Consider the following 27,000-nt stretch of genomic DNA (forward strand, 5'->3'; position numbering starts at 1 on the left):
TGGTCCCACTGTTTTCTGCCTGTGTGACCTTGGGCAGGATACCTCGCCTTTCTGTTGCCTTCTTTGTGAACCCAGGAAAACACACGTCACCTGTGCTGAGGGTTGTCCGAAGACTCAATGAAACAGTGCTTGTAAGATGCTCAGCCCAGGGCCCGCTAGAGGTGGGCGTGCAACACATGGAAACTGACTCCCCAGCGTCGCACTCTGATTATCTTGGGGAGAGACTTGGGGCAAATGATTGGAAAGATGATTAAAAGGGAGAAGAAAGCCAGGCATGGTGGCAAGTGCCTGTAGTCCCAGCTGCTGGGGTGGCTGAGGCAGGAGGATTGCTTGTGTCCAGGAGTTTGAGTCCAGCCTGGATAATATAATGAGATCCCGTGTCTTAAAAAAAAAAAAAGGCCAGGCACAGTGGTTCATGCCTGTAATTCCAGCACTTTAGGAGGTCGACGTGGGCGGATCACCCTGAGGTCAGGAGTTCAAGACCAGCTTGGCCAACATAGCAAAACCTTGTCACTACTAAAAATAAAAAATTAGCCAGGCCTGGTGGCATGTGCCTGTAGTCCCAGCTACTCGGGAGGTTGAGGCAGGAGAGTCGCTTGAACCCGGTAGGTGAAGGTTGCAGTGAGCCAAGATCGTGCCACTGCACTCCAGCCTGGGTGACAAGAGTGAAATTCTGTCTCAAAGAAAAAAAAATCAAACCTTGGGCATGGTGGCACACGCCTGGAGCCCCAGCTACTCAGGAGACTGACGTGGGAGGATCGATTGAGCCCCTAGAGACAGAATCTCATTCAGGGCTGGTTTTGAACACCTAGACTCAAGTGATCCTCTGCCTCAGCCTCCCAGAGTGCTGGGATTACAGCCATAAGTCACTGCACCCAGCGTAGTGGTTTTAGAAGAAAAATATTAAGCAAAGAAAGTGGACAGGAGGAAAAATTATACTGACTCAAGTCTGGCAAGCTATGGGGTTGAATGGAGTTCTGGAATAGAGAGCCGGTGGCATGTGGGGGACTTCAGAGCAGTGAGATAGGAACCAGGTATTTTGGAAGGGGTGCTCGATGACCCTGTAGTTGACTTAATATCTCTGGGCCTCAGTTTCCTCACCTCCAAAATGGGGCAGGTGACGGTTGTGAGAATTCAGTGAGATCAAGTAGGTGGCGCGCTTGGCACAGGCACAGGCACCTCCTGACGCCCACAGATTCATTTTTAGGTTGTAGGGGGAGCTAAACGCATTGTGGTGCCCTGGATCAGGCCCTAAAACAGAAAAAGGGCATTGGTGGAAAATGAGGGAAATCTGAATATGTCCAGAGGGTGGTTCACGGTTATGACCAAGGTTAGCATCTGTTTGGGCATGGTCGGGTAAGATGCTAGCATTTGGGGAAGCTGGGTAAAGGGACACAGGACCTCTCCTTGCCATCTTTGTGACTCTTTTGTGAATCTGAAATTCTTCTTCTTGGCCAGGCGCGGTGGCTCCTGCCTGTAATCCCAGCACTCTGGGAGGCCTAGATGGGCGAATCGCTTAAGGTCAGGAATTTGAGAGCAGCCTGGCCAACATGGTGAAACCCTACCTCTACTTAAAAAACAAACAAACAAACAAAAAAATTAGCCAGGTATAGTGGCAGGTGCCTGTAGTCACAGCTACGCAGGAGGATGAGGCAGAAGAATTGCTTGAACCTGGGAGGAGGAGGTTGCAGTGAGCCGAGATCACACCACTGCACTCCCACCTGGGCCACAGAGCAAGACTCCGTTTCAAAAATAAAAGAAAAAAATTGCTCTTCGATTTCTTTTTGTAGAGACGGGGTCTCGCAGTGTTGCCCAGGCTAGTCTCGAGCTCCTGGCCTCAAGTCATCCTCTCGCTTCGGCTTCCCAAAGTGCTGGGGTTACAGGCATGAGCCACCACGCCCGGCTAGTGAATCTAAAATTATTCTAAAATAAAATGTTTATTTAGAAACATTCAAAGGCGGCCGGGCGCGGTGGCTCAAGCCTGTAATCCCAGCACTTTGGGAGGCCGAGACGGGCGGATCACGAGGTCAGGAGATCGAGACCATCCTGGCTAACACCGTGAAACCCCGCCTCTACTAAAAATACAAAAAACTAGCCGGGCGAGGTGGCGGGCGCCTGTAGTCCCAGCTACTCCGGAGGCTGAGGCAGGAGAATGGCGTAAACCCGGGAGGCGGAGCTTGCAGTGAGCTGAGATCGGGCCACTGCACTCCAGCCCGGGCTACAGAGCAAGACTCCGTCTCAAAAAAAAAAAAAAAAAAAAAAACATTCAAAGGGACGAGGGCAGAGTGTTATAGGTCTTTGGGGAAGGGAGGCGCTGAAACCAGCTTGGGAGATGAAAGGCTTCCTAGAGGAGAGGGAAGGCTGAGTTTTGGAGGAGCACAGGCACTGTTTACAGAAGGAGGGGTGCGGAGTCAAGCCCTTTCTCGCCACCTCCCAGGAACCTGGCCCAAAGCACGTGTCAGCCCTCAGAGAGAGATCTCCCAGCCCCAGACTGGGTCCTGTCGTTGTCACACACTCAGGGTCCCCTCCCCATTTTCTTCTTGGCCTGATTGCAGCACTGTAATCAACTAGTTCCTGGCAGGAGTCAGGGCCGGCTTGATGGGTATGTCCTGTGCTGCGAAGGACCCATGGCCGGGCTTGGTGACTCACACCTGTAATCCCAGCATTTCGGAAGAATTGCTTGAATTCAGGAGTTTGAGGTCGGCCTGGGCAACATAGCAAGACCTTGTCTCTGTCAGAAAAACAAAAGCCCGGTGTGGTGGCATGTCCCTGTAGTCCCAGCTACTTGGGAGGCTGAGGCAAGAGGATCACTTGAACCAAGAGGTTGAGGCTGCAGGGAGCCATGATTGCACCACTGCAGTCCAGTCGGGGCAACAGAACCATACCCTGTCTCAAATAAGGGCCCCGCGCTTGGCTGAATGCTCTGCTGTTGCTGTTTTGAAACTCCTGATAACTTTTTTTTTTTTTTGAGACGGAGTCTCACTCTGGCCTAGGCTGGAGTACGGTGGTGCCATCTTGGCTCATTGCAACATCTGCCTCCCAGGTTCAAGTGATTCTCCTGCCCCAACCTCCCAAGCAGCTGGGATTACAGGCATACGCCACCACTCCTGGCTAGTTTTTGTATTTTTAGTAGAGATGAGGTTTCATGATGTTGCCCAGGCTGGTCTCGAACTCCTGACCTCAAATGATCCACCCACCTCAGTCTCCAAAGTGCTGGAATTACAGGTGTGAGCCACTGTGCCTGGCTGCTGCTAATTTTTGAACAAAGGAAACTGCATTTTCATTTTCGGCTGGGCCCCGCAACAAATTATGTGGCCAGTCCTATGGGACGTGTGAGCTGTCTCCACTGCCAGACCATCACATTAGTCTCCTATGGCTGCTGTGGTGAATTTCCGCAATCAGCAGCTTAAAACAACTCACATTTGTTATCTTACAGTTTTGGAGGTCAGAAGTCTAAATTAGGTCCACAAGGCTTCATTCTTTCTGTTTATTTCGGGTTCTTTTGTTTGCTTTATTTTAGAGATAGGGTCTCACTCTGTCACCCAGGCTGGAGTGCAGTGATGTGATCACCACTCAAAGCAGCCTCAACCTTCTGGGCAAAAGTGATCCTCCCACCTCTGCCTCCCAAGTAGCTGAGGCTACAGGGATGTGCTGCACGCAGAATAATTAAATGTTTTTTTTTTTTTTTTTTTTTTTTTTTTCATAAGAGCAGGGTCTCATTATGTTGCCCTGGCTGGTCTCGAACTCCTGGCCTCAAGCAGTCCTCCCACCTCAGCAGCCCGAAGTGCTGGGATTATAGGTGTGAGCCACGATGCCCAGCTGCTGCATTCTTTCTGGAGGCTCAGAAGAATCTGCTCCCATGCGCTTTTCAGCTTCCAGAGGCTACCTTCTCTCCTTGGCTTGTGGCCCCTTCCACTGTTTTCAAAGCCAGTGATGTATTAATAGCATCTTCTCTTCTCTCTGACCTCTGCTTCCATCCCTACCTCTTCTGACTCTGACCCTCTTGCCTCCCTGCTATAAGAACTCTTGTGATTATTTTGGGTGCACTTGGATAATCTAGTATAATCTCCTCATCTCAAAATGTCTTATTTAATCTCCTCTGCCAAGTCCCTTTTGCTACATATGGTGACATATTCACAGGTTCCTAAGATTAGGATGTATGCATCTTTGGGGGCTGTTGCTCAGCCAGCTGCAACCACAACCATGATAGCTGGGAGTACAGAGCTTCATCTGCTCACCACTGCATCTCCTGACCTGGCGTGGTGCCTGGCATACAGTAAATGCTCAATAAATAATTGTGTGCTAAGCGAATGCGTTCGCTGAGGCGTTGTGTATGGCTGGAGCACCTGGTGTGGCGAGCAGGGAGGGCAGGGGACTGGCTTCGCAGGGCCTGGAGAGTTGCTTTTCTGAGTTGGAGCTCAACTTATGGGTGGTGGGCAGTGGTCAGTGAGAAGCTGACCTTAAATGACAGAAACCCGGAGAGGTGCCAGCTCCTGGCCTTGGTGCCCCTTGGCCTTTCCAAGTCTGCCCAGCTGGTGTTGAATGTCCTGGCTTCCTGAGGCAAGGGCACATGGGCCTTCCTTCCCATACCATCAGCTACTCTGCCTTTGGGGACTGGGGGTGGAAGCAGTGAAACAACCTGGGTATTGCAATCCACGCTCTGAGATGTGCTACAAAGGGAGTTGTGTCATCGCAGTGGGGACGCAGTGACCCAGTGACCTGGAGGTCATGCCCTAAGCCCCTGGCTCTGTCCTCAGACCGGCTGTGGGAATGGTTTCTCTTTTGGTTGTGGCAAATGCTGAGCACTGATTGCATACTAGGCACCGTGCATGCTAGGCACTGTGGCAAAGTCTGGGCATAGGGCAGTGACAAGAGACAAGGGGAGTGAGGGCCCTCAGTACTAAGAACAGGGCTGGGCATGGTGGCTCACACTTATAATCCCAACACTTTGGGAGACCCAGGTAGGAGGATTGCTTGAGGTCAGGAGTTCAAGACCAGCCTGGGCAACGTGGCAAGATCCCTATCTCTACAAAAAATACAGAATAAAAAATCCCGGTGTGGTGGCGTGAACCTGTAGTCCCAGTTACTTGGAAGACTGAGGTGGGAGGATTGCTTGAACCCAGGGGTTCAAGGCTGCAGTGAGCCATGATCACACCACTGCATTCCAGCCTGGGCAAGACAGTGAGACCCTGTTTCTAACAAGCAAACACACAAATGGAAACTGTGCCCTTTGACCCAGTAACCACGCTTTGGGCATCTTTCTGTAGACAGGAGACAGGTCAAAGCACCGCTGGTTGAGTGAAGGACTGGAAACAGCCTACATATCCATCACTGGGAAAGGGGTCAATGCCTTAAAATACTTTGAGGGTCATTGCCAGTGGGTAGTATTAGCAAGCTGCTAGAAAGAAGGAGATTGATCTTTCCACATTGTATTAGCCTGGGACGATGTGTATGGAATTTGCCCATTTCTGTAAAAATGCAAAAACCACATATATGCAGGTGGATGACTGTGCAGAGAGAAAGGTGCACAAGGGAAAATGGGCACTCGTTACCTCCTCTGGGGAATGTGGGGGTGGGGAAGGGGTCTGGAGGTTGCGAGCTTAGCGGGAAGGGGAAGAAAGAAACCTGGCTTTTTCTTTGTTCACCTCTCTGCTGTGTGGCTTGTTTCAAGGAACATACATTGCTTCTGTAGCTCAGAAGGAAAATCCAATACAACATATTTTTAGAAATGTACTGAGCTAGGCTTTGTGCTAAGAGTGTGCTGGCGGTGCTTGGAGCTGCTCTCAGCTCTTATAGACCCTCCGTGAGCACCATGAGGTGGGTGCTTTTGTCGCTTTGATTTCTTGCATGGGAAACTGAGGCTCAGAGAGGTTGAGTGACTTGCCCAAGGAAGCACAGCTGGCAAGCATCACAGCTGGTGCCTGTGGACGGGGAAGGGGAAGGTGGAGTCCCACGTCACAGTATCCAGTTACAGGTTGGGGCGGGGAGCAGCACAGAGGGCTGGTGATGAAGGAACAGCCTCAGCTAGCGGGGGTTGAGTGGCAGCTCCTCCGCTTGTGATGTCTGCTGAGTGAGTGTAGAGGCTCCCGCCCACGGAGGGAAGGGAACGGCCAGCTGTTCATATCTGACTGGGGCTTAACTTTCCCCAGCCTTCCCTTTCAATGTAGGGGGTGCAGTGGCTCACGCCTGTAATCCCAGCACTTTGGGAGGCTGAGGCACGAGGATTGCTTGAGCCTAGGAGTTCAAGACCAGCCTGGGCAACATAGTGAGACTCCCATCTCTACAAAAAAAAAAAAAAAAAAAAAAAAAAAAATTAGCTGGGCGTGGTGGTGTGTACCTGCAGTCCCAGTTACTCAGGAGGCTGAGGTCGTAGGATCGCTTGAGCACAGGAGGTCAGTGCTGCAGTGAGCTGTGATCGCACTACTGCGCTTCAGCCTGGGCGACAGAGGGACTGTCTCAAAAAATAAATAAAAAAATAAAAGAAGCCTTATGGGTCTGGCTTCCCTCTTCCCCCACCTTAACTCAGCCACAGGGTCCCGGTGCCCTCTGGTCTGTCCAAGGAAGGCCACACCAGAGAGGTGCAGTTTCTGTCAGGGCAGCGAGGGGGGCTCAGCTCCAGTGACAGCCGTCAGGTTCAGTTTCTTTCCAGAGCCTCAGCAAATGACACTAGACATTTCCAGCACTAAGGGAGACTAAGATCACACATGAGAACCGTGCCAACAGGCTTACCTCCAGATGGGACAAAATCGGAACCTGGCTACCACTGAGCATGGCCGGAGACATGTAGCTACGGTTAGAAACCCTATGGGTAAGTGAGGTTTTGTCGTGACTACACTCATTCATTCAACAGATGTTTTGTGAGCTCCTGCTATGCCTCAGACATGTTGGAGACACTGCCCGTGGTGTGTGGAGGTGAATGAGAATAGAGTCTCTGGATCATGGCGCTTCTGTTCTGGGGTTGGGTGTGGGGGTCGGAAAAAACCGCCATGGTAATAAAGAAATGAGGATGTTGGCTTTTGAGTTGAGCTAGAAATGACCAGCAGGAGTCAATCCCGCAGAGACCTGGGAGAGATGCTGTTCCAGGCAGAAGGAATGGGACGTGCGAAGGACCAGGAGCAGGAAAGAGCTTGGTGTGTTTGAGGAATCAATGGGGCGCCAGCTTGGGGGCTCGGTGAGCTGGAGGAAAATGGCAGGTTGGGCTTGGGGATGCATTCAGGGCAGAGATTTGCGTACCTGGGACCAGGATGAGAGCTTCAGTGTTCGCGTAGTTTTCCAAGGGACACCCATTGAGGGTTGTAAGCAGAGGAATATGACGTGGTTTGGTTTTACCATAAAAGATCACTTTGGCTTCTGGACTGAGGTAGAATCAGGGCAGAGAGTTAAGATGCTGTTGGGGTGAGGAGGGAAATGGAAGCAGAGAAACTTGGTTGAACTCAGAATATTTCAGAGGTGGAGTCAATAGAATTGAATGTTGAGGTGTAGGAAAGAGAAGAATTTTGTGGATGACTCCTAGGGTTTTTAGTCTAGAGCAGTTGAGTGGAAGTCGAGTCATTGACTGGGAGAGGAGGGGGTGTTGGAGCTGAGTGTCAGAAGTTATACATTTTAGGCCAGGTGTGGTGGCTCATCCCAGCACTGTGGGAGGCCAAGGCAGGTGGATCACCTGAGGTCAGGAGTTTTAGACCAGCCTGGTCAACATGGTGAAATCCCATCCCTACTAAAAAGACAAAAATAAGCTGGGCGTGGTGGCGGGTTCCTGTAATCCCAGCTACTTGGAAGGCTGAGGTAGGAGAATCGCGTGAACCTGGCAGGCAAAAGTTGCAGTGAGCCAAGATTGTGCCATTGTACTCCAGCCTGGGCGACAAGAGCAAAAATTAGCCGGGTGTGGTGGTGGGCCCCTGTAATCCCAGTTACTTGGGACCTGAGGCAGGAGAATCACTTGAACCCGGAGGCAGACGTTGCAGTGAGCTGAGATTGTACCATCGCACTCCAGCCTGGGCGACAGAGTGAGACCCCATCTCGAAAAAAAAAAAAAAAAAAAAAAAAAGTCTGGTAACAGGAGGGCTGAGATGGGAGAAGAGACAGCCACTGAAGTACAGGAAAGATGTCCTGGAGGACTCCATGAAGGCAGAACTTACTTCTTGGCTGGGTATGGTAGTTCATGTCTGTAATCTCAGCACTTTGGGAGGCTGAGGTGGGAGGATTGCTTGAGGCCAGGAGTTCCAGACTACCCTGGAAAACATGGTGAGACCCCATCTCCATTATTTTTAAAGGAAAAAAAAAAAATCTTACTTTCGCTTGCTCAAACCAGGAATACATGAGTCATTTCTAATGGTGGCAGGCATTGCTGGTGACCGAGATGTATCCCATCAACCTATCCCTGGCCTGGCTTCCAACTTTGGCACTTGCATTTCTTTGCCTGAGGACATCTTCTGACTTCTGGAGCTCATTCTACCCTTTCACATAGCAGGAGAGAATACATTGATATAGTTTGGCTGTGTCCCCACCCAAATCCCATCTTGAATTCCCATCTGTTGTGGGAGGAACCCAGTGGGAGGTAATTGAATCATGTGGGCTAGTCTTTCTTTTCCTGTTCTCATGATAGTGAATAAGTCTCACGAGATCTAATGATTTTATAAAGAGGAGTTACCCTGCACAAGCTCTCCCTTTGCCTGCTGCCATCCATGTAAGACGTGACTTGCTCCTCCTTGCCTTCCACCATGATTGTGAAGCTTCCCCAGCCACATGGAACTATAAGTCCATTAAATCTCTTTTTTTCTTTTTCTTTTTGTAAATTACCCAGTCTCGGGTATGACTTTATCAGCAGCATGAAAAAGGACTAATACAGACATATTAACACTTCCTGGGAGCAGCCTTCAACCAATAACTGGTGAGGTCTGGAGTATAAATACCCCAGCTCTCTTGCCTCTCAGATGAGAACAGGGTATGTTCAACATTATCTCCCAAAGTTCCTGAGTGAGACTGAGCTGCAGTTGCCCACAGAGGTAACTCATTTCGTAACACGCCCCTGTGGGAGGGCTTCCTTTCTTGTTTCTCTTTCCCACTTCCTATCCGTGCTTCCTCAAGTCCCCCTTTTTGGTTTTTTTGTTTGTTTGTTTGTTTTTTAAAGGACACGGGAGTTTTGCTCTTGCCCAGGCTGGAGTGCAATGGCGCAGTGTCGGCTCACTGCAATCTCTATCTCCCGGGTTCAAACGATTCTCCTGCCTCAGCCTCCCAAGTAGCTGGGATTACAGGTGCACACCACCATGCCTGGCTAATTTTTTATGTTTAGTAGAGATGGGGTTTCACCATGTTGGTCAGGCTGGTCTCAAACTCCTGCCCTCAGGTGATCCACCCACCTCAGCCTCCCAAAGTGCTGGGATTACAGATGTGAGCCACCGTGCCCGGCCCTCAAGTCCCTTCTTATGTAAATGATTTCTACCACTCAAGTCCTTGTTTTATAGTCCACTTCTGGGAGAGATCAAGCTAATTTCTAATACTCTTTTCACCCTCTAATCCAATCTCTAAGTCCTATCAATTCTTCCAAAATACATCTCAAATTAATGTGTTTCTCAAGTCCACAGTCATTGCCCTGGCCCAAGCCATCACCATCTCTGACCTAGGTAATTGCACCAACAGTTTGATTAATGTCCCTCCTTTCATTCTTGCTTCTCTTCGATCCGTTGTCCATACAGCAGAGATATCTGTTAAAATCTAAGTAAAATAGGCCAGGCATGGTGGCTCACACCTGTAATCCCAGCCCTCTGGGAAACTGAGGCAGGAGGATCACTTGAGGCCATGAGTTTAAGACCAGCCTGGGCAACATAGTAAGACCCCATCTCTAAAAAAAGTTAGCCAGGCCTGGTGACACACATTTGTAGTTCCAGCTACTTGGAAGGCTGAGGTTCGAGGATCCTTTGAGCTCAGGTGTTTGAGGTTGCAGTGAGCTATGATTGTACTACTGTACTCCATCCAATTAATCAAACCCACTCAATCAAAAATCAATTTAAAAAGTAAAAAGTAAATACAAATAAAAATAAAGAAAATAAATGAAAAAGAAAATCATGTTACTCTTCTGGTCAAAACTTCCCATTACTTTCCCAACACACTAGGAGAAAATTCCCAACTCTTTCATGTAACCTCCAAGGCTGGCATGATCTGGCCTGGCCCACCCTTCCTTACACCTTTGTCTCAACTCACTTTCCTCCCTACTCGCTCTGCTGCAGCCAGACCTAGAAATCTGTCTGTTCTTCCTTGGGGACATGGCCTGTGCAGTTCCTTTTACCCAGATACTTTTCCTGCAACTCTTTGTATGTTTCATTCTTGTAGACCCAGCTTAAACATTATCTTCTTAGAGCAATCTTTCCCAATCACATGATCTAAGGTTATTCTACTCATAATTTTCTCTCCTCAGTACCTATTGGTTTCTTTCTCAAGACTCTGCGTATTTTGTAATTGTTTGGTTATTGATTTAATTTTGTCTGTCTTATTCCTGAAATGTCAAGTTTCATGAGATCACAGACCGTGTCTGTTGCTCGCTGCCACATGCCTCACACCTTGTATGGTGACTGTCACATGGTAGGTGTGCAGCAATTGCTTGTTGTATAAATAAAACATTGACGTTAATGTCTAGGGAACCCACCCCTGGGACATACCTCCCTTCACATGGATGACTTGGCAGGGTATTTGTTGGTACTCAGGGACACTGTCCCCTTCATCTCTGTGACCACAGTTTCTGCCTCTGAGAGGCCCAGATCCTAGGATGGGAGACCTGGGTTAAAATCATGACTTGGCCTCTTATAATGTGTTTGTTCGTCTTTGCTGCATAACAAACAGTCTCCAAAATGTAGTGACTTAAAAGAATAACTTATGGTTCTACAAAAGTTAGCTGGGTGTGGTGGCGGGCACCTGTAATCCCAGCTACTCAGGAGGCTGAGGCAGGAGAATCGCTTGAACCCGGGAGGTGGAGGTTGCAGTGAGCCAAGATTGCGCCATGGCTCTCCAGCCTGGGTGACAGAATGAGATTCTGTCTCAAAATAATAATAATAATAATAATTTATTTTTCAGGCTGGCTGCTTCCTCTGACTTCACTCATGGCCTGCAGTCAGCTGGGGTTACTGGGCTAGAGGGTCCAAGATGGCCTCCCTCACATGTGTAGCCATTGGCTCTGGCTGTTGGCTGGGTTGCCTCAGTTCTCCTTCATGTGACTTTTCGCCTTCCAACAGGAAAGACCAGCTTCCTTACATGGAAGCTTTGGGTAAGCGTTCCAAACCAGTTCACACAGAAGCTTCGAGGCTTCCTGAAGCCTGTTCTCAGGACTTGCACAACACTACCTCTGGCATATTCTATCAGTTGAAGTAAGTCAACAGGGCAGCCTATATTTAGGGGAATGGAGAAATAGACTTCTCCTTGTGAGAGGAGCCACAGAGAATTTCTGGTCATATTTAATCTACCACAGTAGGCTGTGAAGTCTGGGGCCAGCCACTTACCCTCTTTGTGCCTTACTTTCTTCTTCCGTAAACTGGGTCTTTTGGCATCTATTTCATAGAATTGTTTGTGAAAATTAAACAGATGATGCATCCAAAGTGCTTAGTGTAGAAACCTGTTTCTTAGAAAGTACCTAGTGGATGGGAACCACTGCTATTATTGCTGTTATTAATATTACTGTCATAATTATATTGAGAACTTAGCAAATTGATGGATGGATAGATGGGTGGGTAGATAGGTAGGTAGATGGATGGATAGGTTGGGTGGATGGATGGATGGGTAGGGAGGTGGGTGGATGGATGGGTGGGTTTAGGGGTGGATGAATGGATGAATGGATAGGTGGGTGGATGGGTGGATGGATGGATGGGTTTGGGGGTGGATGGATGGACGAATGGATAGGTGGGTGGATGGATGAATGGATAGGTGGGTGGATGGATGGGTAGGTGGGTGGATGGATGGATAGGTGGGTGGATGGATAGATGGATAGATGGATAGGTGGGTGGATGGATGGATGGGTAGGTGGGCGGTTGGATGGATGAATGAGTGGGTAGATAGATGGATGGATAGGTGAGTGGATGGATGGATGGGTAGGTGGACTGATGAATGGGTAGGTGGATGAATGGGTAGGTGGATGGGTAGATAAATGGATGGATGGATAGGTAGACAAATGGATGCATGGATTGACAAACGGCTTTTGATGTTCAAACAACATGTAACCCCACTGACTTATCTGTTAATGATAAGTCATCTTATTTCATGGGGTTTAGAATAAACAGTAGCTCTTTGCTGTTGAGTTCAAACACCCTTGATTTCTAAAGAGACCTGACCTCTTGCTTAGTTTACTTTTTCATCACCTGTGTTTGTGTGGGAAGAGGGGTGGCAGGGGTGGGGGATGAGTGTCAGGCAATTCTACTGCAGGCTTTGTGTTTGGGAAATATGCGAGCTTGTGCGAGCACCCCTCTCGCTCACACATGCACTCCCCTCCACAGCCTTAGTTAAACGTCACCAGACTTTTAACTGTGAAAAACAGCCAAGCTTGCCATTGCAGAGTTCGGCAGCAAAAGGAGTTTGCCGACACACATCCCTACGGGCTGGGGCCAGGTGTGGCCCGTGGGGGCAGCTGTGAGGGGCAGCCCTGCTGGCTCCTACACAGTAGAGGCCACCTCCTCCCAGGTCCTGAGGCACAGAGCCCAGACCTGGCATGTAGCACACACACTGTGAACATGTGCACTTTTTGCTACTCTTGTCTCTGTAGTCCCAGCATAGGGAACAGTGCCTGGGAGACACTAGTAAATATTTTCAGAATAAACGATGGCATGGCTGAGCATGCAGGGAGCTGTGTCCTCCGCAGCTCTTGGGCTTGAAGATTTTGTGCCTGAAAGCTGGGTGGGACCAAGGGGTTGACAGCAGGATTCTCAAACATCCTCAGAGGCAAATGTATGCCTTCAACATCCTAAAACCCAACCAGGCAGGGCGCAGTGGCTCATGCCTGTAATCCCAACACTTTGGGAGGTAAAGGCGGGAGGATCGTTTGAGGTCAGGAGTTTGAGACCAGCCTGGGCAACAGAGCGAGATCTTGTCTTTACAAAAATAAAAATAAAAAAGTTAGCCAGGTGTAGTGGCACATGCCTGTGGTCTGAGCTACTTGGGAAGCTGAGGCAGGAGGATCACTTGGGTCCAGGAGGTTGAGGCTGCAGTAAGCCATGATTGTGCCATTCCATTCCAGCCTAGGTGACAAAATAAGACTCTGTCTCAAAAAATAATAATAGGCCGGGTGCAGTGGCTCACGCCTGTAATCCCAGCACTTTGGGAGGCCGAGGTGGGCAAATCACGAGGTCAGGAGATTGAGACCATCCTGGCTAACACAGTGAAACCCCATCTCTACTAAAAATTAGCTGGGCGTGATGGTGGGCTCCTGTAGTCCCAGCTAGTCGGGAGGCTGAGGCAGGAGAATGGCATGAACCCACTAGGCGGAGCTTGCCATGAGCTGAGATCATACCACTGCACTCTAGCCTGGGTGACAGAGCAAGACTCCATCTCAAAAAAAAAAAAAAAAAAAAAAAAAATAATAATAATAATAATAATAAAACCCAACCTGTCCCAGCAAGGCAGTGTGATCAGATTTGCATTTTGAGACAGTTCCTCTGGGTGTGGTGGGGAGCTAGACTGGAGGAGAGGGGCAAGAGTGGCTATAGGAGAACCAGGAGAGATGCACTTCTAGAAGGCCAGGGAGAAGTGAGGGCGGCCTGATTATGGGTGGGGACATGGACGGGACAGGGAGAGAAGCTGCTGCGAGGGCCGCCAAAGAAATTGATGGGCAGGACTTAGTGAGGCTGGGATGTGGGAGAGAGGGGACCTGGAGGGATCAGACATGGCAACCTGGTTTCTTTTTTCTTTTGAGAAGGAATCTCACTCTGTCATCCAGACTAGAGTGCAGTGGCACTGCAACCTCTGCCTCCCATGTTCAAGCGATTCTCCCACCTCAGCATCTCGTCTAGCTGGGACTACAGGCGCGTGCCACCACACCCAGCTAATTTTTTAATTTTTAGTAGAGACGGGGTTATATTATGGGAGGCCCGCCTTGGCCTCCCAAAGTGCTGGGATTATAGGCGTGAGCCATCGTGCTCGGTACCTGGTTTCTAGTTAGCATCTCTAGAGTGGCAGATGAGGGAACTCAGAGGGAAATCAGTTTCGGGGGAGGCTCCTGAATTCAGTTTTGAGGAGCCACAAAGACACTAAAGAATTAGCCCAGGTTTGAACTCCCGAGAACATAGTGACCACGTTACCTGGGCAAGCCTCCCTCACCCTTCTGGGTGTCAGTTTCCCCATGTGCAAAATGGAGTGCCTCACCAGGTAATTGTGAAGACCCTATGCAGGAATATAAGCAAACTGCGTGCCTTAGAGCCAAGGCACCATGCAGAGAAGCTATGTAACCCCATTACTTAGCACTCTGTCAGCGAGAAGCAACAGACACAAAGGTAAACTGGCTTAAAAAGAAAAATAATTTACTATTCCTGTAACTGTCAAATCCAGGAAGTAGATCTGGCTTCCTCAATAGCTGCATCTGAGGCTCAAGCATTGTCACAGGGACTGCATATCTTTGGGGGCTTCCTATATTTCTCAGGCACATTCCATGTGTATTCCCAGTGGGCAGCAGCTCAGCAAAGGTAGGGTTTGGGAGTCTTTTCCTACCTGGCAGAAAAGTCTCAAGGAAGATTCTGATTGGCCCAGCTTGGTCATGTGCTCATCACAGAGCCAATCACAGTAACTAGGCCTGGGTCACATGACTTTCTACTCCTGGAAGATGGCAGCAGGCAAGCGGAACCAACAGTGCAGCAGCTGTTAGGTTCCCAGCCAGTCCAGTGGGAGTTTTAGGATGGGAACAGATGGGAATGTGGTTTGTGGTGTACAGAAGAAACTCAATTCATGGTGATGGTTTTCGTTACAGTTCTGGAGGTAGATCACCAAATGGCCCTCCATTTGGGTGTTTTAAAGTGCTTTACAAATATGACCTTCACCCCTAAAATCCTAAGTTCAGAGGTGTCCTCAGCCTCCTCCAGATAGTCTGTCACCATGCTTGGGAGACAGAGGTGAGAGGTCAGTCCTGGGGGGCTTGGGGCACCCTTTCTGCAACAGTGTTTGGGGTCACATTGTCTGTGGCCAGCCATGAATGGGCTCTGAGCATCCCTGTTACTGACCCTAACTAGGAGACCCAGGGACTCCCCACGCCTCCTAGGGAAATTCCAAGGCCTCTGGTGTCCCCCAACAGCCAAATCAAGAAAACAGGTTCTGCAGAGTTAGGCAAAGACCTTTGCGGTTCATAACGTCAGCGAGAAAATTCCAAAACCTCTGAGCGAGCTGTCATGTGGACGCTCCTTTCAACAACCTGGTTCTGATTGGAGCTGCCTGGTAACTCCCTGCCAATTAGCAGCCATGCTGCAGAAACCTGGAACTTTATAGCTTAGCAACGAGAAATCTGGAAGAACTCTGGAATTAATTTGAGGAAAGGGGAAGGAAAACACCAAGAAGGGAATTAGCAGCCAAATAATCAGGCTGTGCGTTTGTATTATTACCTTTGCTGCCAAGATAAGTATTGAAACTTTTCAGCGTTAATTACCAGCAAAGAGGGAACCAGTGAGATATCTTGTCTCAAACTCTGGGGCTAATGTTTGCTTTTGTTTTGTTGTCCCAAGCTACTATTGAAGTAGGAATGTGAGCAGAGCTAAGAAAATGTGGTCAGAACAGGTACAGTAATTAAAAACCACACCAATCCTGCCTTCGACGTCCTCCTCCAGGAGCCTCCCTCTTTCCCGGTCTTTTTCTGGGATCATTTTCCATCCTGTGACATCACGGATAGCAGCCTGTCTGAAATGGGAAGTGGAGACCCTGGTGGCTATGGAGGGTTTCTGTGATTTCAGATGGAGGCACAGTTGGAGGTGATGGCAGTCTCTGGTGGAGCCATTCAATGACTTTTTTTTTTTTTTTTTTTTTTTTTTTTTTTAAGAGTCTCGCTCTGTCACCCAAGCTGGAGTGCAGTGGCATGATCTCGACTCACTGCAACCTCTGCCTCCCGAGTTCAAGCAATTCTTGTGCCTCAACCTCCCGAGTAGCTGGGACTACAGGCATGCACCACCACGCCTGGCTAATTTTTTGTATTTTTAGTAGAGATAGGGTTTCACCATGTTGGCCAGGCTGGTCTTGAACTGATGACCTCAAGTGATCCAACTGCCTTGGCCTCCCAAAGTGCTGGGATCACCGCGACCAGCCAGTTTTTTCTTTTTTTTTTTTCCCCCAGGCTGGAGTGCAGTCATGTGATCTCGGCTCACTGCAACCTCTCCTCCCAGGTTCAAGCAATTCTTCTGCCTCAGCCTCCTGAGTAGCTGAGACTATACAGGTGCATGTCACCACACCCTGCTCATTGTTATCATTTTTAGTAGAGATGGGGTTTCGCCATGTTGGTCAGGCTGGTCTCGAACTCACGACCTTAGACATTCTACTCACCTCGGCCTCCCAAAGTGCCGGGATTACAGGTGTGAGCCACGCGCCTGGCCCATTCAGTGACTTTTGAGTGTTATTCCTGTGTCTCCACTGAGTCAGGCTGTAAAACAGTGAACATCGCACACCCGCCCCCGCCCCTGTGGGCTGACAGTCTAGCCAGGGGTGGGGGAGGCTAGATATTAATAATCAGCTAATTATACAAATAGCTGTGTAATTACAATTGCACTGATGTCATGGCAGAAAAGGGTGGGCTGCTAAGATGAAGGTTACGTGGGTGAGGGGATGGTGCAGTGAGAAGTCTTTGGTTATCCTGTCCTTGCCTGGAATTTCGTAGGGGTGAGGTGGGGTGGGTTGCAGAGAGAGGTGGACCTGCACCAGGTGGACAGAGGCAAGCCCACAAAGGGTCTCCTGGGCCAGCAAAGTTTATAGTTTGTCCTAAGGCAATGGGGGGAAGATGAGAAACCATTTAGGTTTGCATACTGGGACATGGGGCAATCAGGTTTATGATTGAGAGCACTTTAGCTGTTTGGGGGCAGAATAGGATGCCAGGCCATGGGATGGCGGAGGCATCTGAGATGACACATAGGTGGGACCTCCAGGGTATCATAGACATAAAACCCTGGTCTTTCAATGGGGTCTTGATGGTTCTTGTCAGCCAGCTCCATCCCAAAGCCTCCTTTCCTGGAAATAACCATTTAGACACCTTACTGTCTATGGGACGGAATGCCCAGCGCATCCCAGTTGACCCAGAGCTTTCCTGGTTTTAGCACCTGATGTCTCCAGTCCCAAAAACCTCCTAGTCCTAGGCACTCTGGGATGGCTGGCCACCCTGCTTTGGGACAGGATTACATGGGGGCAGGAAGAGTTGGCTTCCCTCACTGAACAGGGCTTCCCTGCACCATCTCCCCAAGCAGTGTGAACACAGGCTCAGCCACCCATTTGCTATGTGGCCCCAGTCAAGTTACTTGGCCTCTCTGGGCCACTGTTTCTTCATTTGGAAAATGATCTGGAGAGCTTTTCAGTCTTCTGGCAGCACTGATTTCCTGGCCCTGCTGTGGCCTTTCAAAGCTTCATCAACGCACAGAGGGCTGAGCACAGAAGACAGGGGCCTCATACCGGCAGTGTGGGCTTCTCCGAAGTATCTCACCTCTGTGCATAAGCTTCTTCCTCCACAGGATGGAAATAACGTGACTTAGCTCATAGAAATGTAAGCACTAGGCCAGGCACAGTGGCCCACGCCTGTAACCCAGCACTCTGGGAGGCGGAGGCGGGTGGATCACTTGAGATCATCAGTTCAAGACCAGCCTGGCCGACATGGTGAAACCCCATCTCTACTAAAAATACAAAAGTTATCTGGGCATGGTGGTGCATGCCTTTGATCCCAGCTAGTCAGGAGGCTGAGGCAGGAGAATCACTTGAACCCAGGAGGCAGACATTGCAGTGAGTCGAGATCATGCCACTGCACTCCAGCCTGGGCAACAGAGCGAGACTCCATCTCAATAAATTAAATTAAATAAGTAAATAAATAAATAAAATAAATAAATAAATAAATAAATAAGAAATGTGAGTGTTGCATTAAATGAAATGATCCTGTGTGTTTGCCATAGCTAGATACTCAGTAGTTGGAACGTATGGATGTTCTGGTTAGTGAAAAGTATGACGAGGAGTTGCAACTGCTAGTTTTTTTTTTTTTTTTTTCAAAAAGTGGGATGTGAGGTCAGGCGCAGTGGCCTATGGAGACTGCCTGTCGCCCCTCTGTAGAGTTCCATGAGTTGGAGACTAGATCCTTTTTTGTCACTGTCCATTCATAGTAAAGATGTGTCAAGCAACTAACTCAACAAAGGTCACATTATACCAGCTTTATATATTTTATTATTGTTTTATTTTGAGACAGGGTCTCGTTCTGTCTTCCAGACTGGAGTGCTGTGGTACAATCACAGCTCACTGCAGCCTCGACCTCCACGGTTCAGGTGATCCTCCCACCTTAGTCTCCCAAGTAAGTTGGGACTACAGGCGGGTGCCCCCATGCCCTGCTAGTTTTTGTGTTTTTAGTAGAGATGAGGTTTTGCCATGTTGCCCAGGCTGGTTTTGAACTCCTGAGTTTAAGCAATCTGCTCACCTGAGCCTCCAAAAGTGCTGGGGTTACAGGCATGAGCCACTGCTCCTGGCCTATTTTTTAAAATTTTTGTAGAGATGAGGTCTCACTATGTTGCCCAGGCTGGTCTAAAACTCCTGGGCTCAAGTGATCTTTCTGCCTCAGCCTCCCAAAGTGCTGACATTACAGGCAAGAGCCATGCCCAGTCACGCCCCCCATCTTTTTTAAACATTAAATAAAACTGTATGCCCATCTCGTAGATGAAAAAAATGAGGCTCAGGGAGGTTTCTGATCCTGCCATTAAGTGGTGAAGTCAGAATTTGAACCTGGATCTGATTCAGAGTCCTGTTCTCTCCACTGACTGGATCCTACTTCTTCGGGGGGCACACAGGGAAGGCCACAGTGATGGGGAATGGGCGCAGGGAGGCAGCTCTGGTGGGAATTCTCCCGAGGGAGCAGCCACACAGGGCCTGGCATGACACTGGTGGCCTGGCCTCACCCCTGTGGGGACCAGAACTTTGTGGATGCAGTTTTCCCTCCCCACTGGTTGCCATGGAGACGGGGGTGGGATGCGTGAAGATCTATCTCAAGCCTGCTACCCAGGCTTGTCCCAGAGACGCCGGCAGTGGGTGGACACACTAGCATTGAGAGAAAGGAAGGAAAAGGCTGGTCTTTACCTCTTTTTTTCTTTCTATTGTGAAAAGCTTCAAGCACACATAGGAATGGAGCCTGTGGTACAATAAGCTTGGCTTCAGCAGTCAAGTTCCAGCCAACCTTATTCCATCCACGCCCTCTTCCCCTTCCCTCATCCCATATTACTCTGAATCAAATTTCAGACGTCAGTCATTTCTTGTATAAACATTTCAGTGTGTAACTCCAAAAAAAAATTTTTTTGGCCACCTTCACTCCTCCTCAAACTGTTTAGTAACAATAATGCTTTTACTATCAGCAAATATCCAGTTAGTATTCAGATTTCTCTGGTGATCTCATAAAACGCCTTTTTTTTTTTTTTTCGTGACGGAGTCTTGCTCTGTTACCCAGGCTAGAGTGCGGTGGTGTGATCTCAGCTCACTGCAACCTCCGCCTCCTGGGTTGAAGAGATTCTCCTGCCTCAGCTTCCTGAGTAGCTGAGAGTAGAGTGCACACCATTACACCTGGCTAATTTTTGTATTTTTAGTAGAGATGGGGTTTCACCATCTTGGCCAGGCTGGTCTTGAACTTCTGACCTTGTGATCTACCTGCCTTAGCCTCCCAAAGTGCTGGGATTACAGGCGTGAGCCACCGCGTAAAGTTCGAATATTGCCATCGGTTGGGATGGCTTTTGTATCTTTCCTAATCTGTAGGTTCTCTCCCCTTGTCTTTTTCTTCCCTTGCAATTTATTTGTTGAAGAAACTGGCTTGTTTGTTCTGTAGTTTCCTGTGGTCTGAATTTTGGTTATAGCATCTCCACAGAAGTGTCATGTGCTCCTCTTCCCGCTATATTTCTTAGAAATTGGTAGTTAGGTCTAGAAGCTCACTTAGATTGATGTTTCTTTCTTTTTTTTTTTTTTTTTTTTTTTGGTATGAGTACTTCCTATTGGTGGTTTTGTACTTCCATTCAAAGGCACATACTATCTGGTTGTTCCTCTTTGTGATGTTAGCAGCTATTGTTGATTTGTTGATGGTCGTTGTCTAGATCCACAATTCCTTCCTCTTTTTTTTTTTTTTTTTGAGGGGTCTTGCTCTGTCACATAGGTTAGAGTGCAGTGGTGCAATCATAGCTGACTGCAGCCTTGACCTCCCAGGCTCAAGGGATCCTCCCACCTGAGCCTCCTGAATAGCTGGGACTACAGGCACATGCCCTCACCTGGCTAATTTTTTTTTTTTTTTGTAGAGACAGGGTCTTGTTGCATAGATAGATCTATGTTGCCCAGGCTGGTCTTGAATTTCTGGCCTCCAGCAATCTTCCCACCTCAGCCTCCAAAAGTATAGGGATTACAGGGATGAGCCACTACACCTGGCCCATTATTTCATTAGAGATTACAACATGGTAGCATACTGATTCTATGATTCTGTCTTTGGTAGTGGACGTGTATCTATAAAAGGTATCAATGTATCAACTATTTGGCTACCACAGAGTATGGTTTGTACCAAAAAGGATAAATGCTTCTTTCCCTTTGACAGTTTTCAAAATGAGTTGGTTTTCCAATATCTTCCCAAGGTGATAAATTAATTTATTTTTCTTTTTTTTTTTAAGTATTGTCAACTCATAGATTTGGACATATACGATATGTTTCAATCCATTACAATCAGTATTCTTTTTTTTTTTTTTTTGAGATAGGAGTCTTGCTCTGTCACTCACCTAGGCTGGAGTGTAGCGGCACAATCTTGGCTCACTGCAACTTTCGCCTCTTGAGTTCAAGTGATTCTGCTGCCTCAGCCTCCCAAGTAGCTGTAATTACATGTGTGCGCCATCACACCCAGCTACTTTTTTATGTTTTTGGTAGAGATGGGATTTCACCATGTTGGCCAGACTTCAAGTGATCCACCCACCTTGGCCTCCCAAAGTGCTGGGATTACAGGTGTGAGCCACCGCACCTGGCCTACAGTCATTATTCTTAATGATGCTCAAACTGTCCCATTGGGAGCCACTCCACGTTGTCTCCTGCATCCTTTTCAATATGACCCTGGAAGTCATTGACACCTTCCTTGCTATCAACAAAGCAAGGAATGACCAGATATTCCAGGCTCATCTTGAATTTTTTCTTAACTCAGACCTGGAATTGGTCATTTCTCCATGCCCTCGTTTCTAGTCAGAAGTGGTGTTTAGAAACCATAACCTGGGTGCTGGGGTGTCCACTGCCACTGGATGGCTCATTATTTCTAAACTTTGTGGTGGACAGAGCTAGCAAACACCTGCTTTACTTTGTAAGACAAAAATATAGTACGAATTCATACTGATGCTTCCAATTCCAATTTGGGGCTACAGGTTTTTCACCTTGTCTCTGTGATCTTACGTGGGCATCTCCTTTCTTCCACGACCATGTGACAAAGCCTGTTTGTAAAAGCAAAGCTCCCCACTGTGATTCTCATCAAGCTGGAAGCGTGTGAGAAAGCACTTAAGTTTCTTCCCTCGGATATGAACCTGAGCTCTCTGATGAGGTGGTTTAGAAGTGGCCCTGGGAGAAGCCTACTTCTTGGTCACAAGAAACTGCGTTCTCATGGCAGATGAACCAGCTGCTTTCAGCGTCCTCTATGTGGGTCCTCACACCTAACTCCTTTACATACTGGCTGCACACTGGCATCACATGGGGAAGTATAAACACCTCTGATGCCTGTCCCCACCCAGCTTAATCACAGTGAAGTCAGTCAGATTCTCTGGGCCTGGGACCCTACCATCATTTTTTAAAAAGAATTGCAGGGGCCGGGCGCGGTGGCTCACACCTGTAATCCCAGCACTTTGGGAGGCCGAGGCAGGCGGATCACGAGGTCAAGAGATCAAGACCATTCTGGCTAACATGGTGAAACCCTGTCTCTACTAAAAATACAAAAAATTAGCCTGGCGTGGTGGCGGGTGCCTGTAGTCCCAGCTACTCGGGAGGCTGAGGCAGGAGAATGGCGTGAACCCGGGAGGCACAGCTTGCAGTGAGCCAAGATCACGCCACTGCACTCCAGCCTGGGAGACAGAGAGACTCCACCTCAAAAAAAAAAAAAAAAAAAAAAAAAAAATTGCAGGTAGGCCTAGCATGGTGGCTCACGCCCATAATCCCAATACTTAGGGAGGTCAAGGCAGGTGGATCACCTGACGTCAGGAGTTCGAGACCAGCCTGGCGAAACCCCATCTCTACTAAAGATACAAAAATTAGCTGGGCATTGTGGCAGGCGCCTATAATCCCAGGTACTTGGGAGGCTGAGACAGGAGAATTGCTTGAATCTGGGAGGCAGAGGTTGCAGTGAGCTGAGATTGCACCACTGCACTCCAGCCTGGGTGAAAGAGCGAGGCTCTATCTAAAAAAAAAAAAAAAAAAAAAAAGAATTGCAGGTAATTCTAATGTGTAGCCAGGGGTTACAATCACTGCTCTGTTCCTTGCTTCTCAGCAGAGGGAAGAAAAAGAAGCAACACGGCTGGCAGATGAACTCTGCCTTCAAAGCCCATTAGCTTGGGCTTGAATTCTGGCACTGCCAGGTTCTAGCTATGAAATCTGAACCCAGCCGGGCGTGGTGGCTCACGCCTGTAATCCCAACACTTTGGGAGGTTGAGGCAGGTGGATCCCCTGAGGTCAGGAGTTCAAGATCAGCCTGGCCAGTGAAACCCCATCTCTATTAAAAATACAAAAATTAGCTGGGCATGGCGGCATGCACCTGTAGTCCCAGCTACCCAGCAGACTGGGGCAGGAGAATCGCTTGAACCCAGGAGGTGGTGGTTCCAGTGAGCCGAGACTGCACCATTGCACTCCAACCTGGATGATAGAACAAGCCTCCATCTCAAAAAAAAAAAAAAAAAAAAAAAAAAGGAAATCTGAGTCAGTGCTGATCAATAGCACTCGCGCAACCTTCAAATGGTCTATATCTGCACTGTCCAACGTGGTAGCCATCAGCCACCCAAGGCTGCTGGGCACTTGAACTCATTGTTAGTGCAACCTAGGGAGTCAACTTTAAAATTTATTTAATTTTAACTAATTTACACATCAATAGCCACAAGGAGCCATAACAGCTACTGTCTTGGACAGCACCACTCTAGAAAATGACCGAACGTCTCGTGGCTTCACATCCATAAAATAGGGAATAATAGGGGTTATTTCACGGGATATTGTCAGGATTAGTGTCAGGATTAGATATAATGTATATAAAGTTCCTGGTTCCCACAAAGCACTCAATAAAATGCTGCTTATTTATTAACATCAGTCTGATACTCAAGAAAAAAAAAATTGCCTGGAAAACAAATGTTCAGAAGCACCCTGTCACAGAGGCTAGAAATTCAGAGCCGTTCCAGAGAAACTCGGAAAATATTCCTTAATTGTAGAAGTTCAATTGCAGCAGGAGGTTATCAGTTACAAGGGCTGTATTTCATTACAGATCCAGCCGCAGCTCAATAAATTAAGCAATCACTCAGAATAACATGTTGCTTTAATCCCCTCTCTTGGAGCTGTTCCAAGTTGTTTGGTTTTATATGCGCTCAGCCCTGAAAGGGGACTCATACTGGGCTCATTTCTTTCCCCTCAATTCTTCAGCCCCTCTCTGGAAACATCTTTGCATCTTCCAACCAGCAGGAGAGAGGATTCCAAGCCAAGCAGGCCTCCTTTTATCAAAACCGGAGCCTTTTCCATCCTCTGGCCTTGACGCGTTCCACGTTTCATTTGCTGAAATTACTGGCAGGTTTATCTGCAATGAAAAAAAAAAGACACCTCTTAGCAGCCCAGTTCTGGGCGTGTAGAGAGAGCTAACTCTCGGCGGGTTTTCCATTCTCATCTTCTCTCGAGTGGTTTATAATCTCACAGCAGAATTTTGCTTCCCCTAGAAACTTGGCACGGGAGGTGTCAGCCTGGGAACATATTTGTTTGTGTAAATTAAAAGAAGAATATGTTTTGACCATATTTAAGTTCTAACTGCACTAAAGAAATAAATACTGACTTGCACAACGCTTCTCGCTGCCACACGGTTCTGGCTCACCTCCCCAAACTCTGCCTTTGTTAATAAAACCTACACTAACAAGAGCTCTAAATAGCTTATGTCCTCAGACAGCTACAGGGACAACCTCAGAGGCCATGTCTGCCTCGACCCAGGCCCACATAGAAAATCCACTTACCTCATGTGGGATTTGCTTCTCCTGACACACCGCATTCTTGCTGGGGTAGAAAAGGGTGTCAGAAACAGCACCCTCACCAATGTAGGCTTGTTTTTTATGGTGGGGGAGAGACAGGGTCTTACTTTGTCACCCAGGCTGGGGTATAGTGCTACAATCACAGCTCACTGCAGCCTTGACCTCCCGGGCTCAAGCGATCCTCCTGCCTCAGCCCCCCAAGTAGCTGGGACTACAGGCATGCACCACTATGCCTGGCTAATATTTGTATTTTTTGTAGAGACAGGGTTTTGCCATGTTGTTCAGGCTGGTCTTGAACTCCTGAGCTCAAGCCATCCTCCTGCCTCAGCCTCTCAAAGTGCTGGGATTACAGGCGTGAGCCACCAAGCCCAGCTTCTACAGGTGTACCCTTGATGTGCACGTGAATGGTAACCTTTTGAAGGCCCTGGACAATAGCTGTAGAAATTTACAATGCACACCTCTTGGCTGGGAGCAGGGGCTCACATCTGTAATCCTAGCACTCTGGGAGGCTGAAGGATGGCTTGAGCTCAGGAGTTCAAGACCACCCTGAGCAACATGGTGAGACCCTGTCTCTACTAAAAAATACAAAAAAATTAGCTGGGTGTGATAGTGCATGCCTGTAGTCCCAGCTATTTAGGAGGCTAAGGCAGGAGGACCACTTGAGCCGAGGAGGTGGAGGTTGCAGTGAGTCATGATCGTGCCACTGCACTCCAGCCTGGGCAACAGTGTGAGACTGTCTCACAAAAAAAAAAAAAAAAAAGAAAGAAAGAAAGAAAGAAAAAGCACATCTCCTCTGACCAAGAAATTCCACTTCTAGGAATTTATCCTACAAGTATTCTTGGTCACATGCCAAAGACTATAGATGTTATAAAGGCAAAATCCTCGAGTTAACTGAAATGTTGGCCAGTAGAAGACAGGTTAAGTATGATGCAATGCTAGGAGTCATTAGAAAGAATGAGGTGGGTCTAAGAGCTGTCGAGATATATTATATACCCCCAACTTTCTTACCACTATGAACCAAAAAAAGTGCATGCTTTCAAAATTTATAAAGATTGTGCAAACTTCCCACAGTGGTTGTCTTATAAAGTGAAGTTGGAGTTAAAGAAAAATTGCAGGGCAGGCGTGGTGGCTCAAGCCTATAGTCCCAGCACTTTGGGAGGATGAGGTGGGAGGATTGCTTGAGGCCAGGAGGTCAAGACTAGCCTGGACAACATAGTGAGACCCTGTCTGTACAAATAATAAGAATAATAATAATTAAATAAAAATGGTGGTATGAGCCGCTACTCTGGAGGTTGAGGCAGGAGGATCGCTTGAGTCCAGGAGTTCATGGCTGCAGTGAGCCATGATCACACCACTGCACTCCAGCCTGGGTGACAGAGTGAGACCCTGTCTCTAAACACAATAAATTAATTAAAAAGGCAAATCGTCCCTTTATTTCCACCTTATTCTCTTTTGTATTTTTTTCTCACTATAGGCATAGTGTCATTTTTAAAATTTGGCACAATTAAAGAACATACAATGGTGTTTTAAAAATCATTTCCACACTCTGTGCTCTGTAATAACAATACCGCAATAATACTCTCTTTATTGCATGCCTGCTAGGACAATGGAGTTGGGGGGAGGTGAGAATCTCTGCTTTTCTGATTTATTTATGCAGATAACCTGCAGTAGGCTAAATAGCAGTCCCCAGAGAGAGAGTAAGTATGTCTACTTTCAAATTGAATCCCTGGAAAAAGACTGATTAAGGATCTTGAGAGGAGGCATTTGTTCTGGATTATCCAGATGGGAACTAAACGCAATCCATGTATCCTTCTAAGAGAGAAGCAGAGACCAGGACAGAGAGAAGAGGAAGATAAGAAGACGGAGGCAGAGACTGGAGTGATGCGGCCACAAGCCAAGGAACGCCAGAGCCACTAGAAGGTGGAAAAGACAAGACACACATCTTGCGTTGTGTGCCTGGAAGGAGTGCAGCCCTGCTAGATTTCCAACTTCTGGCCACCATAACTTTGAAATGAATCTGCTGTGTTAAGCCCTGTGGTCTGTGATAATTTGTTATAGCAGTCCCAGGAAAAAAAGATATAACCAGACGTCCCTTATACCTGTTAGAAGCATGAAATGTACAGGTACATGAGAAAACAAGTTTGATAGACCTGTTTGTGTTGGCAAACACAAATAATCCATTCATTACAGACACTTACGGAGCATCTATTAGGTGACAGGCACAGTTCTAGGTGCTGAGGATACAGCCAGGATAGAACACAACAAAGAAGCGTGCCCGCCTGGAGCTGACATTTCAATGAGGGAGAAATCAACAAAATAAATAGAACACGAAGGAGGGTGGATGGTGGTAGAAGGTGCTACAGAGAGTGAGGAAGCAGAAAAGAGGGACCAGGGGGTGAAGGAAGGGGGATTGGAGTAGAGGCTTGAAGGTGGTGAGGGCATGAGGGGTGTGTCTACCTGAGGGAAGACAAGTAGAAAAAGGAAACTAGGGACTGGGCACAGTGGCTCAGGCCTGTAATCCCAGCACTTTGGGAGGCCAAGGTGGGTGGATCACTTGAGGTCAAGAGTCTGAGACCAGCCTGATCACCATGGTGAAACCCATCTCTAGTTAAAAAAAAAAAAA

The 27,000-nt window shown here is 48.0% G+C and overlaps 2 long non-coding RNA genes across 3 annotated transcripts in view; one reads left to right on the plus strand and one right to left on the minus strand.

The window, feature by feature from the left end:
- The first annotated feature begins 5,735 nt into the window (after positions 1–5,735).
- On the plus strand, positions 5,736–26,235 carry LOC126944547 (uncharacterized). The gene is made up of 3 exons (XR_007722086.1): positions 5,736–5,817; positions 6,650–6,808; positions 26,195–26,235. It is a non-coding gene; the product is annotated as an uncharacterized LOC126944547 (long non-coding RNA).
- Positions 20,106–27,000, minus strand: part of LOC126944555 (uncharacterized) — a 28,317-nt gene continuing 21,422 nt past the window's right edge. For both annotated transcript variants that reach the window (XR_007722106.1, XR_007722105.1), the window contains exon 2: positions 20,106–23,938. This is a non-coding gene — a long non-coding RNA (uncharacterized LOC126944555). The remainder of the gene's footprint in view (positions 23,939–27,000) is intronic.

The sequence above is a fragment of the Macaca thibetana genome, chromosome 20 (assembly GCF_024542745.1).
Source record: "Macaca thibetana thibetana isolate TM-01 chromosome 20, ASM2454274v1, whole genome shotgun sequence".
Taxonomy (NCBI): Eukaryota; Metazoa; Chordata; class Mammalia; order Primates; family Cercopithecidae; genus Macaca; species Macaca thibetana.